This window comes from Arachis stenosperma, chromosome 4, assembly GCF_014773155.1.
Source record: "Arachis stenosperma cultivar V10309 chromosome 4, arast.V10309.gnm1.PFL2, whole genome shotgun sequence".
Taxonomy (NCBI): Eukaryota; Viridiplantae; Streptophyta; class Magnoliopsida; order Fabales; family Fabaceae; genus Arachis; species Arachis stenosperma.
The window spans coordinates 71,425,812-71,438,902 of record NC_080380.1 but is presented as its reverse complement, the minus strand read 5'-3'; the positions used below and the strand labels follow the sequence as shown (position 1 = coordinate 71,438,902).

General features: G+C 39.2%; 2 non-coding genes across 2 annotated transcripts; both read right to left on the bottom strand.

Moving 5' to 3' along the window:
- Positions 1-961: 961 nt before the first annotated feature.
- On the bottom strand, positions 962-1,069 carry LOC130977808 (small nucleolar RNA R71). Its single transcript, XR_009085483.1, has one exon. It is a non-coding gene; the product is annotated as a small nucleolar RNA R71 (small nucleolar RNA).
- An 11,133-nt stretch (positions 1,070-12,202) lies between these two features.
- Positions 12,203-12,306, bottom strand: LOC130977858 (small nucleolar RNA R71). The gene has a single exon (XR_009085531.1). It is a non-coding gene; the product is annotated as a small nucleolar RNA R71 (small nucleolar RNA).
- Between the last annotated feature and the right edge of the window lie 785 nt (positions 12,307-13,091).

Genomic DNA, 13,091 nt, shown 5'->3' with positions numbered 1-13,091 from the left:
AAGTCATTAATTTTTAAAATCAAATCTTTTTAAATTGTTTTTCAAATCATATCTTTTTAATCATATCTTTTTCAAAATAGTTTTCAATCATATCTTTTTGATTTCTAATTTCAAATTCTTTTTCAAAAATCACTTGATTTCTTTCCCACTTTTAGTTTTCGAAAATCATCAATCAATTTTTCAAAATGTTTTTAAAAAAAATCTTTTACTTAATTTTCGAAAATTTCTTCCCTTCTTCTCACATCCTTCTATTTATGGGCTAACACTACTCCTCAATGCACAATTTGAACTCCATCTTTCATTGATAAGTTCGAATTTTCTACCTCTTCCTTCTATTTTTCTTTTCCTCTGACACCTCAAGGAATCTCTATACTGTGACATAGAAGATTCCATACTTTCTTGTCTTCTTCTCTTTCATATGAGCAGGAGCAAAGACAAAAGCATTCTTGTTGAGGCTGATCCTGAACCTGAAAGGACCTTGAAGCGAAAGCTAAGAGAAGCTAAGGCACAACTCTCTGTAGAGGACCTAACAGAAATCTTCAAAGAAGAAGAACCCATGGCAGCCGAAAATAACAACAATGCCAACAATGCAAGGAAGGTGCTGGGTGACTTTACTGCACCTACTCCCGACTTCTATGGGAGAAGCATCTCCATCCCTGCCATTGGAGCAAACAACTTTGAGCTTAAGCCTCAATTAGTTTCTCTAATGCAACAGAATTGCAAGTTCCATGGACTTCCATTGGAAGATCCTCATCAGTTTTTAGCTGAGTTCTTGCAAATCTGTGACACTGTCAAGACTAATGGGGTTAACCCTAAAGTCTACAGACTTATGCTATTCCCTTTTGCTGTAAGAGACAGAGCTAGGATATGGTTGGACTCACAACCCAAAGAAAGCCTGAACTCTTGGGAAAAGCTAGTCAATGCCTTCTTGGCAAAGTTCTTTCCACCTTAAAAATTGAGTAAGCTTAGAGTGGAAGTCCAAACCTTCAGACAGAAGGAAGGTGAATCCCTCTATGAAGCTTGGGAAAGATACAAACAATTGATCAGAAAGTGTCCTTCTGACATGCTTTCTGAATGGAGCATCATAGGAATCTTCTTTGATGGTCTGTCTGAACTATCCAAGATGTCATTGGATAGCTCTGCTGGAGGATCTCTTCATCTGAAGAAGACGCCTGCAGAAGCTCAAGAACTCATTGAAATGGTTGCAAATAACCAATTCATGTACACTTCTGAAAGGAATCCTGTGAACAATGGGAAAAATCAGAAGAAAGGAGTTCTTGAGATTGATACACTGATTGCCATATTGGCTCAGAACAAAATATTGACTCAACAAGTCAATATGATTTCTCAAAGTCTGTCTGGAATGCAAGCTGCACCAGGCAGTACTAAGGATGCTTCATCTGAAGAAGAAGCTTATGATCCTGAGAACCCTTCAATGGAAGAGGTGAATTACATGGGAGAACCCTATGGAAACACCTATAATTCTTCATGGAGAAATCATCCAAATCTCTTATGGAAGGATTAACAGAGACCTCAACAAGGTTTCAACAACAATAATGGTGGAAGAAACAGGTTTAGCAATGGCAAGCCTTTTCCATTATCTTCTCAGCAACAGACAGAGAATTCTAAGCAGAGCCACTCTGACTTAGCAACCATGGTCTTTGATCTAATCAAAACCACTCAAAGTTTCATGACTGAAACAAGGTCCTCCATTAGAAACTTGGAGGCACAAGTGGGTCAGCTGAGTAAGAAAGTTACTGAACTCCCTCCTAGTACTCTTCCAAGCAATACAGAAGAAAATCTAAAAGGAGAGTGCAAGGCCATCAACATGGCCGAATTTGGAAAAGAGGGAGAGGCAGTGAACGCCACTGAGGAAGACCTCAATGGACGTCCACTGGCCTCCAATGAGTTCCCTAATGAGGAACCATGGGAATCTGAGGCTCACACTGAGACTATAGAGATTCCAATGGATTTACTTCTGCCATTCATGAGCTCTGATAAGTATTCTTCCTCTGAAGATGATGAGTATGTCACTGAAGAGCAAGTTGCTAAATACCTTGGAGCAATCATGAAGCTAAATGACAGGTTATTTGGTAATGAGACTTGGGAGAATGAACCTCCTTTGCTCACCAAAGAACTGGATGACTTGTCTAGGCAGAGATTACCTCAAAAGAGACAGGACCCTGGGAAGCTTTCAATACCTTGTACCATAGGCACCATGACCTTCAAGAAGGCTCTGTGTGACTTAGGGTCAAGTATAAACCTCATGCCTCTCTCTGTAATGGAGAAGCTAGGGATCTTTGAGGTGCAGGCTGCAAGAATCTCACTAGAGATGGCAGACAACTCAAGAAAACAAGCTTATGGACTTGTAAAGGATGTTTTGGTAAAGGTTGAAGACCATTACATCCCTGCTGATTTCATAGTCCTAGAGACTGGGAAGTGCATGGATGAATCCATCATCCTTGGCAGATCCTTCCTAGCCACAGCAAAGGCTGTGATTTATGTTGACAGAGGAGAATTGATCATTCAAGTGAATGAAGAATCCCTTGTGTTTAAGGCTCAAGGATATCCCTTTGTTACCATGGAGAGGAAGCATGAAGAGCTTCTCTCAAAACAGAGTCAAACAGAGCCCCCACAGTCAAACTCTAAGTTTGGTGTTGGGAGGCCACAACCAAATTCTAAGTTTGGTGTTGAACCCCCACATTCAAACTCTAAGTTTGGTGTTGGGAGGTTCCAACATTGCTCTGAGTATCTGTGAGGCTCCATGAGAGCCCTCTGTCAAGCTACTGACATTAAAGAAGCGCTTGTTGGGAGGCAACCCAATGTTATAATTATCTATTTTCCTTTGTTATTTTATATTTTCTGTAGGTTGATGATCATGAGAAGTCACAAAATTAATTGAAAAAGCAAAAACAGAATGAAAAATAGAAAGAGCAGCAAGGGCGTTTAAACAGGAAGACCTTGCTGGCGTTTAAACGCCAGTAAGGGCAGCAAACGGGCGTTTAACGCCCAGTCTGGCACCATTCTGGGCGTTTAACGCCAGAAAGGGGCACCAGACTGGCGTTAAACACCAGGAAAGGGCAAGAAGCTGGCGTTAAATGCCAGAAATGGGCACCAGCCCGGCGTTTAACGCCAGAATTGGCATAGAAAGTAATTTTGCTCTCCACTTGGTGCAGGGATGACTTTTCCTTGACACCTCAGGATCTGTGGACTCCACAAGATCTCCACCTACCCCACCACCCTCTCTCTTCTTCACCCATTCACCAATCACCTCAACCACTCTTCCCCATAAAACCCCACCTACTTCACCATTCAAATTTAAACCACTTTTTCCCCCAAACCCACCCTCCCATAGCCGAACCCTACCCCTCTCTCCACCGCTATATAAACCCATCTTCACCCCTTCATTTTCACACAACCTAAACACTACTTCTCCCCCTTTGGCCGAACCACAAAGCCATCTCATTCTTCTCTATTTCTTCTTCTTCTACTCTCTTCTTTCTTCTTTTGCTCGAGGACGAGCAAACCTTCTAAGTTTGGTGTGGTAAAAGCATTGCTTTTTGTTTTTCCATAACCATTTATGGCATCCAAGGCCGGAGAAACCTCTAGAAAGAAGAAAGGGAAGGCAAAAGCTTCCACCTCTGAGTCATGGGAGATGGAGAGATTCATCTCAAGGGTGCATCTCAAAGGTGATCCCCGAGGTCCCTTTCAAACTCAAAAAGAGTGAATATCCGGAGATCTGACATGAGATCCGAAGAAGAGGTTGGGAAGTTCTTACCAACCCTGTTCAACAAGTCAGAATCTTAATGGTTCAAGAGTTCTATGCCAATGCATGGATCACCAAAAACCATGATCAAAGTGTGAACCCGAACCCAAAGAATTGGCTTACAATGGTTCGGGGGAAATACTTAGATTTTAGTCCGGAAAATGTAAGGTTGGCATTCAACTTGCCCATAATGCAAGGAGATGAACACCCTTACACTAGAAGGGTCAACTTTGATCAAAGGTTGGACCAAGTCCTCATAGACATCTGTGAAGAGGGCGCCCAATAGAAGAGAGATTCAAGAGAGAAGCCGGTTCAACTGAGAAGGCATGACCTCAAGCCCGTGGCTAGGGGATGGTTGAAGTTTATCCAACGCTCAATCATTCCCACTAGCAACCGGTCTGAAGTTACTATAGACCGGGCCATCATGATTCATAGCATCATGATTGGAGAAGAAGTAGAAGTTCATGAGGTTATAGCGCAAGAACTTTATAAGGTGGCGGACAAGTCCTCTACCTTGGCAAGGTTAGCCTTTCCTCATCTCATTTGTCACCTCTGTTATTCAGTTGGAATTGACATAGAAGAAGACATCCCCATTGATGAGGACAAGCCCATCACTAAGAAAAGGATGGAGCAAACAAGAGATCCCACTCATCATGAAATCCCTAAGATGCCTCAAGGGATGCACTTTCCTCCACTAAACTATTGGGAGCAAATCAACACCTCCCTAGGAGAATTGAGTTCCAACATGGGACAACTAAGGGTGGAGCACCAAGAACATTCCATCCTCCTCCATGAAATTAGAGAAGATCAAAGAATCATGAGAGAGGAGCAACAAAGGCAAGGAAGATACATTGAGGAGCTCAAGCACTCCATAAGATCTTCAAGAGGAAGAACAAGCCGCCATTACTAAGGTGGACCCGTTCTTTAATTTCCTTGTTCCTTATTTTCCTGTTTTTCGAATTTTATGCTTATGTTATCTATGTTTGTGTCTTGTGATCATTAGTGTATTAGTGTGTATGCCTTAAAGTTATGAATGTCCTATGAATCCATCACCTTTCTTAAATGAAAAATGTTCTAAATTGAAAAAGAGAAGAATTGCATGAATTTTGAATTTTATAACAGATTAATTATTTTGATGTGGTGGCAATACTTTTGTTTTCTGAATGTATGCTTAAACAATACATATGTCTTTCAAATTTGTTGTTCATGAATGTTGGCTCTTGAAAGAATGATGAAAAAGGAGACATGTTACTAAGGATCTGAAAAATCATAAAAATGATTCTTGAAGCAAGAAAAAGCAGTGAATACAAAAAAAAGGGAGAAAAATGAAAAAAAAAAGAGAAAAAAAAGAAAGAAAAAGAAAAAAATAAAGTTGTGATCCAAGGTAAAAAGAGTGTGCTTAAGAATATTGGACACCTCTAATTGGGGACTCTAGCAAAGCTGTGGCATGTATGTATCCGGTGGTAATACTGGAAGACAGAGTGCTTTGGGCCACGGCCAAGACTCATAAAGTAGCTGTGTTCAAGAATCATCATACTTAACTAGGAGAATCAATGACACTATCTTGATTCTGAGTTCCTATAGAAGCCAATCATTCTGAATTTCAAAGGATAGAGTGAGATGCCAAAACTGTTCAGAGGCAAAAAGCTAAAAGCCCCGCTCATCTAATTAATACTGATCTTCATAGATGTTTTTGGAATTCTCTGCATATTCTCTTCTCTTTATCTTATTTGATTTTCAGTTGCTTGGGGACAAGCAACAATTTAAGTTTGGTGTTGTGATGAGTGGATAATTTATACGCTTTTTGGCATTATTTTTAGTATGTTTTTAGTATGTTTTAGTTAGTTTTTATTATATTTTTATTATTTTTTAGTTAAAATTTACTTTTCTGGACTTTACAATGATTTTGTGTGTTTTTCTGTGATTTCAGGTATTTTCTGGCTGAAATTGAGGGACCTGAGCAAAAATCTGATTCAGAGACTGAAAAGGACTGCAGATGCTGTTGGATTCTGACCTCCCTGCACTCCAAGTGGATTTTCTGGAGCTACAGAAGCCCAATTGGCGCGCTCTCAACGGCGTTGGAAAGTAAACCTCCTGGGCTTTCCAGCAATGTTTAATAGTCCATACTTTGCCCGAGATTTGATGGCCCAAACTGGCGTTCCAAATCAGCTCAAAATTGCCCGGCGTTAAACGCCGGAACTGGCACAAGAATGGGAGTTAAACGCCCAAACTGGCACAAAAGCTGGCGTTTAACTCCAAGAAAAGTCTCTACACATGAAAGCTTCAATGCTCAGCCCAAGCACACACCAAGTGGGCCCGGAAGTGGATTTTTTATGTCATTTACTCATTTCTGTAAACCCTAGGCTACTAGTTCTCTACAAATAGGACATTTTACTGTTGTATTTTTATCTTTTGATCACTTTAGATCTCTAGATCATCTTTTGATCACTTTAGATCTCTAGATCATCTTTGGACATCTAGTTCTTAGATCATTGGGAGGCTGGCCATTCGGCCATGCCTAGACCTTGTTCTTATGTATTTTCAACGGTGGAGTTTCTACACACCATAGATTAAGGTGTGGAGCTCTGCTGTACCTCGAGTATTAATGCAATTACTATTGTTCTTCTATTCGATTCAGCTTGTTCTTGTTCTAAGATATCACTTGTTCTTCAACTTGATGAATGTGATGATCCGTGACACTCATCATCATTCTCACCTATGAACGTGTGCCTAACAACCACCTCCGTTCTACCTTAGATTGAGTAGATATCTCTTGGATCCCTTAATCAGAATCTTCGTGGTATAAGCTAGAATTGATGGCGGCATTCAAGAGAATCCGGAAGGTCTAAACCTTGTCTGTGGTATTTTGAGTAGGATTCAATGATTGAATGAATGTGACGAGCTTCAAACTCCTGAAGGCTGGGCGTTAGTGATAGACGCAAAAGAATAACTGGATTCTATTCCAACCTGATTGAGACCAACAGATGATTAGCCGTGCCGTGACAGGGTGCGTTGAACATTTTCACTGAGAGGACAGGATTGTAGCCACTGACAACGGTGATGCCCAACATACAGCTTGCCATTGAAAGGAGTAAGAAGGATTGGATGAAGACAGTAGGAAAGCAGAGAGACGGAAGGGACAAAGCATCTCCATACGCTTATCTGAAATTCTCACCAATGAATTACATAAGTATCTCTATCTTTATCTTTATGTTTTATTCATAAATCATCCATAACCATTTGAATCTGCCTGACTGAGATTTACAAGATGACCATAGCTTGCTTCATACCAACAATCTCCATGGGATCGACCCTTACTCGCGTAAGGTTTATTACTTGGACGACCCAGTGCACTTGCTGGTTAGTTGTGCGAAGTTGTGATAAAGACTTGAGATTGCAATTGAGCGTACCATGTTGATGGCGCCATTGATGATCACAATTTCGTGCACCAGCCACCGAAGACGGGAAAAGGGAGGAACTTCTAAAAGGAGAGACAAACAAGTCCATCTGCACAATCCTTGAAGAAAAGCATCAGTTGGAACCACCCGTCCACCTGCATATCTCAGCAAGCACTGAGGATGGTGCAATCTTTAAGTGTGGGGAGGTCGATACCGATCTCCATGGGTTAGTTATTTCCTATTTCAACACCAATATTTTATTTTATTTTATTTGATTGTTCATTGTTGCATTTGCATATTTGTTTGATTTTTGCATATTTTACCACTTGATTAAAGTAATAATTTCTTTTGCAAGAAATTTTTATAGTATTTCACTAATTTAAATTAAAAATTTTGTGTTAAACTTGTTTTGAAGTTGTATTTGGAATATGGTTTTTGAGCCAAAGAACACACAACCTGTGAGATTTTGAGCTTATTTATACAGTTACATTATTTAACCATAAATTTTTATTCTTGTGTGTTTTCTTCTCTATAATTGTAATCTTTGCTTTGTTCCATTCTATATGTCCAATATTTAATATATTTACATGCTTGCATATGATTGAGGCCTTGTTTGATTTTAACTCACTATCCCAAATAAAGCCTACCTTTTATGTCATCATTGTTAGCCCCCTTTGAACCTTTTAATCCCCTCTTGTTCTATAACCACATTACTAGCCTTAAGCAGAAAAACAAATTTAAAATCCCAAGTTGAATCCTTGGTTAGCTTAAGGTAGAAATTGTGTAATTGTTTAAGTGTGGGAAATCTATTGGGAACATGGATGATAAAAACAAAGGGTAGGAAACTGAAAAGAATGAAATAATTCAAAATAAAAGTTTTGGGAAGCATGCTCATGTGAAATCAAAATAATTGAATTACCATGTGCATTAAAAAAAATTTAATTCAGTATTTGAATAAAGGGGATACAAAAGAATTCCCCAAATGCAAAATAAAGCAATGCACATGGGACAAAATTAAAACTAATACATGAGCATGTAACATCAAAAGTGGGAAAAATATGGGAGAATAGGTAAAGAAGCTTTGCTTTACAAAGTATGTATGTTAGGTGAGATCTTAGACTAATCAAGGATTCACTTAATTAGCCCACTTAGCCTTATATATACCCTTACCTTTACCTCAGCCCCATTACAACCCTGAAAAGACCTCATGATGTTTGCATTGGTATGCTAAATATTTGTTGATTGATTAGATAAGGAAAAAAAGTTTAGAAAGCATGATTAGAGAAGAGTAGAGAGATTGACCCTAGACACTTGAGAAATTTGAGCGCATATACACTACCAGTGAGGGTTCAATGCTTGATTCTATGTTCCCTGCTTTCATGAGCTATCTTCTTACAAGTTTACTTGTCTTTTATTGTATAATTTGAATTAGTGAAATCTGATTTATGTTTGTCTTGGGGAACTTATTTATTTTTAACCAAGTAGGTAGAAGCATTTCACATTTAGTTGCATTCATAGGTTGCATTTCATGCATTCTACCATTCCTCTTCATCTCTTTATAGTTTCTCATGAGCTTAGCATGAGGACATGCTATTGTTTAAGTGTGGGGAGGTTGATAAACCACTATTTTATGGTTTATCTTATGCTCAATTGAGTGGTTTTTATCAACTCTTTACCCACTTATTCATACTATTTGCATGAGTTTACGTTTTCCTTCCGGATTTTGTGCTATGATTGAAAACATGCTTCTTTGGTCTTATATTTGCTTATTATTAATCCTCTCTTATTATCATTAGATGCCTTGATATGTATGTTAAGTGTTTTCAGATATTATAGGGCAGGAATGGCTCAGAGGATGGAAAGGAAGCATGCAAAAGTGGAAAGAATACAAGAAGTTGAAGAAATTGCTAAGCTGTCCAGCCTGACCTCTTCGCACTCAAACAGCTATAACTCGAGCTATAGAGGTCCAAATGAGATGGTTCCAGTTGTGTTGGGAAGCTAACATCCGGGGCTTCGCAACAATATATAATTTGCCATAGCTGTCTCGACGCCAGACGACGCGAACGCGTGGATCACGTGGCCGCGTGACCTGGCAGGAACACAACCAACGCTAACGTGTGGACGACGCCTCCGCATCACTCTTCCGCGACCTGTACGGACCAGAAAGCGCTGGGAGTGATTTCTGGGCTGTTTTTGACCCAGTTTTCAGCCCAGAACACACAGATTAGAGGTTATGAAGTGGAGGAATGCATCCATTGAGGGAGTCTCGGAATTTCTGTCACTTTTGATGATTTAGATTGAATTTTGAGAGAGGTTCTCTCCTCTCTCTCTCTTTAGGATTTAAGATTCAGGACTTCTCTTAGTTTTAGGAGTGACTCTAAATCACAGGTTCTTTGTATTTATTTATTTTCAATGTTCCATGTTCAGATTGATTTTCTTAATTAATTTTATTTGAGATATTTCAGATTGATGATTGCTGTCTTTTATTGATACAAATAATTTGGATTTCCTGTTGCCCAATTAAGCTTATGAATATTTTCCACGTTAGATTTTACTGCTTTGAATGAATTGAAGGTATTTCAGATAAGATAGATTTTGATTTAGCTTTTTACATTCTTGGCTGTAGTCGATTAATTGGTGACTCTAGAGTTATCAAACTCATTGTTGATTGAAAATTGGATTTCTTCATTTCATTAATTCATATTCCAATAACTCTAGCCTTTTCCAAGGAAAGACTAGGACTTGAGGATTCGAATTAATTCATCCACTTAATGTACCTTCATAGTTAGAGGTTAACAAGGTGGGAGAAGAATCCAATTCTCATCACAATTGATAAGGATAACTAGGATAGGACTTCCAGTTCTTATACCTTGCCAAGAGTCTATTTTACAGTTATTTATTTATTTTTATTGCTTTGAAAATATACTTGTGCCCATTGCCCAAATTCCAAAATCCCCAATTTTACCTTTTTCATAGCCGATAATAAGAACATACCTCCCTGCAATTCCTTGAGAAGATGACCTGAGGTTTAAATACTTGGTTATCAATTTTAAAGGGGTTTGTTACTTGTGACAACCAAAACGTTTGCACGAAAGGATTTCTGTTAGTTTAGAAGCTGTATCTACAATGCGAATATTTTTAATAATTCTTTACTAGCAAAAATCCTAACGTCACCCACACCCAAGACTTATAGAACTCACTAGAAGATCAAGAAGAGTAGTATATATAGGAGTAGTTTTGAACTATAGCGAAGCTTGGCACTTTAGAGAACTACCCGCTGTATATTTACTTTTCTGCCTTTTGAAGCATATATTCTTTTCTGCCATTTTCCATTTCTAGAGCGATGAACAACTAAACCCCTTTCATTGGGTTAGGGAGCTCTGTTGTAATTTGATGGATCAATTATAGTTTTCATTCTTCTTCTTCTTTCTTCTTTTTTGATTTACTAGAAAGCTTTCGATCTTAATTCAATTGGTTAGTTGTCTTGGAAAAGAAACTCTCCATAATTGGGTCTCCCCTGAGCCTTGGAAAAGGGATGAGGAGATCATGCTAGAAATGCTTTCTCATGTTGGACCAAATTAGGGTCTGGGCAGATATAGTGACATGTAATCCTCCCAACACTTTGATTTGAAAATACGTGTGGTATAATCAGTGATCATACTTCATCTCTTCCCATGAGGAATTAAATCAAGGAATTGGGAAATTGTTCAAGCTTAGAGAGATTGGATTGCCAAGGAATTGGGATCCAATCATCTAAGATTGCCAAGGAGATCAATAGATGCATTGATTGAGGGAGAGATGAAAATGAACTTGATCATGAGAATACAACATCTCCTGAGCCCAATGAATTCTCCATTTCTGATCTTACCCGTTCTCTTTACTTTCTGCCATTTATTTCCATGCTCACTTCCCTAAATTCCCATTTAAGATTCTGCACTTTATTTTCTACTATTTACTTTCCCGCCATTTAATTTTCTATAAATTCTCAAACTATACTCTGTTTAGCTCAACTAGCATATTCTTCTAACTAAAGTTGCTTAACCAATCAATCCCTGTGGGATTCAACTTCACTCTATTGTGAGTTTTTACTTGATGACAATTCGGTATACTTGCCGAACGAAAATTTGTTGAGAGACAAGTTTTCGTGCATCAAGTTTATGGCGCCGTTGCCGGGGATTGATTTTGTATCAACAATGATTAAGTTGGAAGCTCACTAGATTGAGCATTTTTCTTTGGTTTGTTTATTTTATCCAGTCATTTACCTTCAGTTTATTTAGTTTCTTCCTCACCCCCTACCCCCTCGTTATCTTCTTTTTTTTTCTTTGAATTTACTTACAATTTTGCTCACTAACCCACTAACTGTTTGATAATTTGCACCACTCACACTAACAATCACTCTAACAAGAATAATCACTTCATTTTATCTCTTTCTGTGTGCTCTGTGAGTTGTATGATAGGGAGAAGAGACAGAGCTTCAACTTCTTTTGATTCAGAACCTGAGAGGACCCTCCATAGAGCAAGGAGGGAAGCAAGAGGGAAAAGAGTTGTTGGTGCTGAGGAAGAGGAAGAGTATTTTGAAACAAACATGGAGGAGAACTTGGAAAACAACCATGAAGGAGAAGCTCACAACCATGCCAGAGAAGGCCCTGCAAATCATGCTGGGCAAGAAAGGAGAGTTCTAGGCTCTTACATCAATCAAAATCCAGGAAACTGTGGAAGTAGCATCCAAAAGCCCACTATACATGCCAACAACTTTGAATTAAAACCCCAGCTCATCACCCTTGTTCAGAACAACTGCTCATTTGGAGGAAGTGCCCAAGAAGACCCCAATCAATATCTAACCACCTTCCTGAGAATAGGTGACACTGTGAAGTCTAATGGAGTCCACCCGGATGTCTATAGGTTGCTTTTGTTCCCTTTTTCACTCAGGGACAAGGCATCCAAGTGGTTGGAGTCCTTCCCAAAGGAGAGCTTAACAAATTGGGAAGATGTGGTGAACAAATTTTTGGCAAGATTCTACCTTCCTCAAAGAATTAACAGGCTGAGAGCTGAGGTGCAAACTTTCAGGCAACAAGATGGTGAGACTCTCAATGAGGCATGGGAGAGATTCAAGGACTTAACAAAAAGATGCCCACCAGACATGTTCAATGAATGGGTTCAGCTTCACATTTTCTATGAAGGTCTCTCTTATGAGTCAAATAAGGTTGTAGACCATTCCTTAAGGGGCTCTCTAAACAAGAAGAAAGCCATTGAAGAAGCCATAGATGTCATTGAGACGGTAGCTGAGAATGACTACTTCTATGCTTCTGAAAGAAGTAACACTCGAGGGGTAATGGAGCTGAACCACATGGAAGCATTGCTGGCTCAAAATAAGATGATCACCAAGCAGCTAGCAGATCTTACCAAGAAGGTGGAGGAAAACCAAGTTACAGCAGTCATCACTTCATCACCAGCTCAAGAATGAGTGAATGCAGGGGAAGAAAGTGACTGGGAACATGCCAACTACGTTAGGAACTCACCCAGATAAATCTATGATCCATACTCTAAAACTTATAATTCTGGATGGAGAAATCACCCCAATTTTGGGTGGGGAATCAACAAGACCAAGGCCAAGACCAGAGACGCCACTACCACAATTCAATCAACAATGCAACTCACCAACATACCTCACAGAGATCCTATCAACAGTCACCTAACCACCCTTCTTAACCACCTAATCTCAATCCACCATCACTAACTGAGGATAGATTTTCCAAGATCGAGACTCTACTTGAAAGCATCTGTCAAAAAATTCAAGACAGTAAAGTCTTCCGGGAAGAAGTGCGATCCAATATGCAAAATCAAGATGCTGCCATCAAGAAACTTGAAACACAAATTGGCTACCTATTCAAGCAAGCCCTTGGTCACATTACTCACAGCAGCACCAG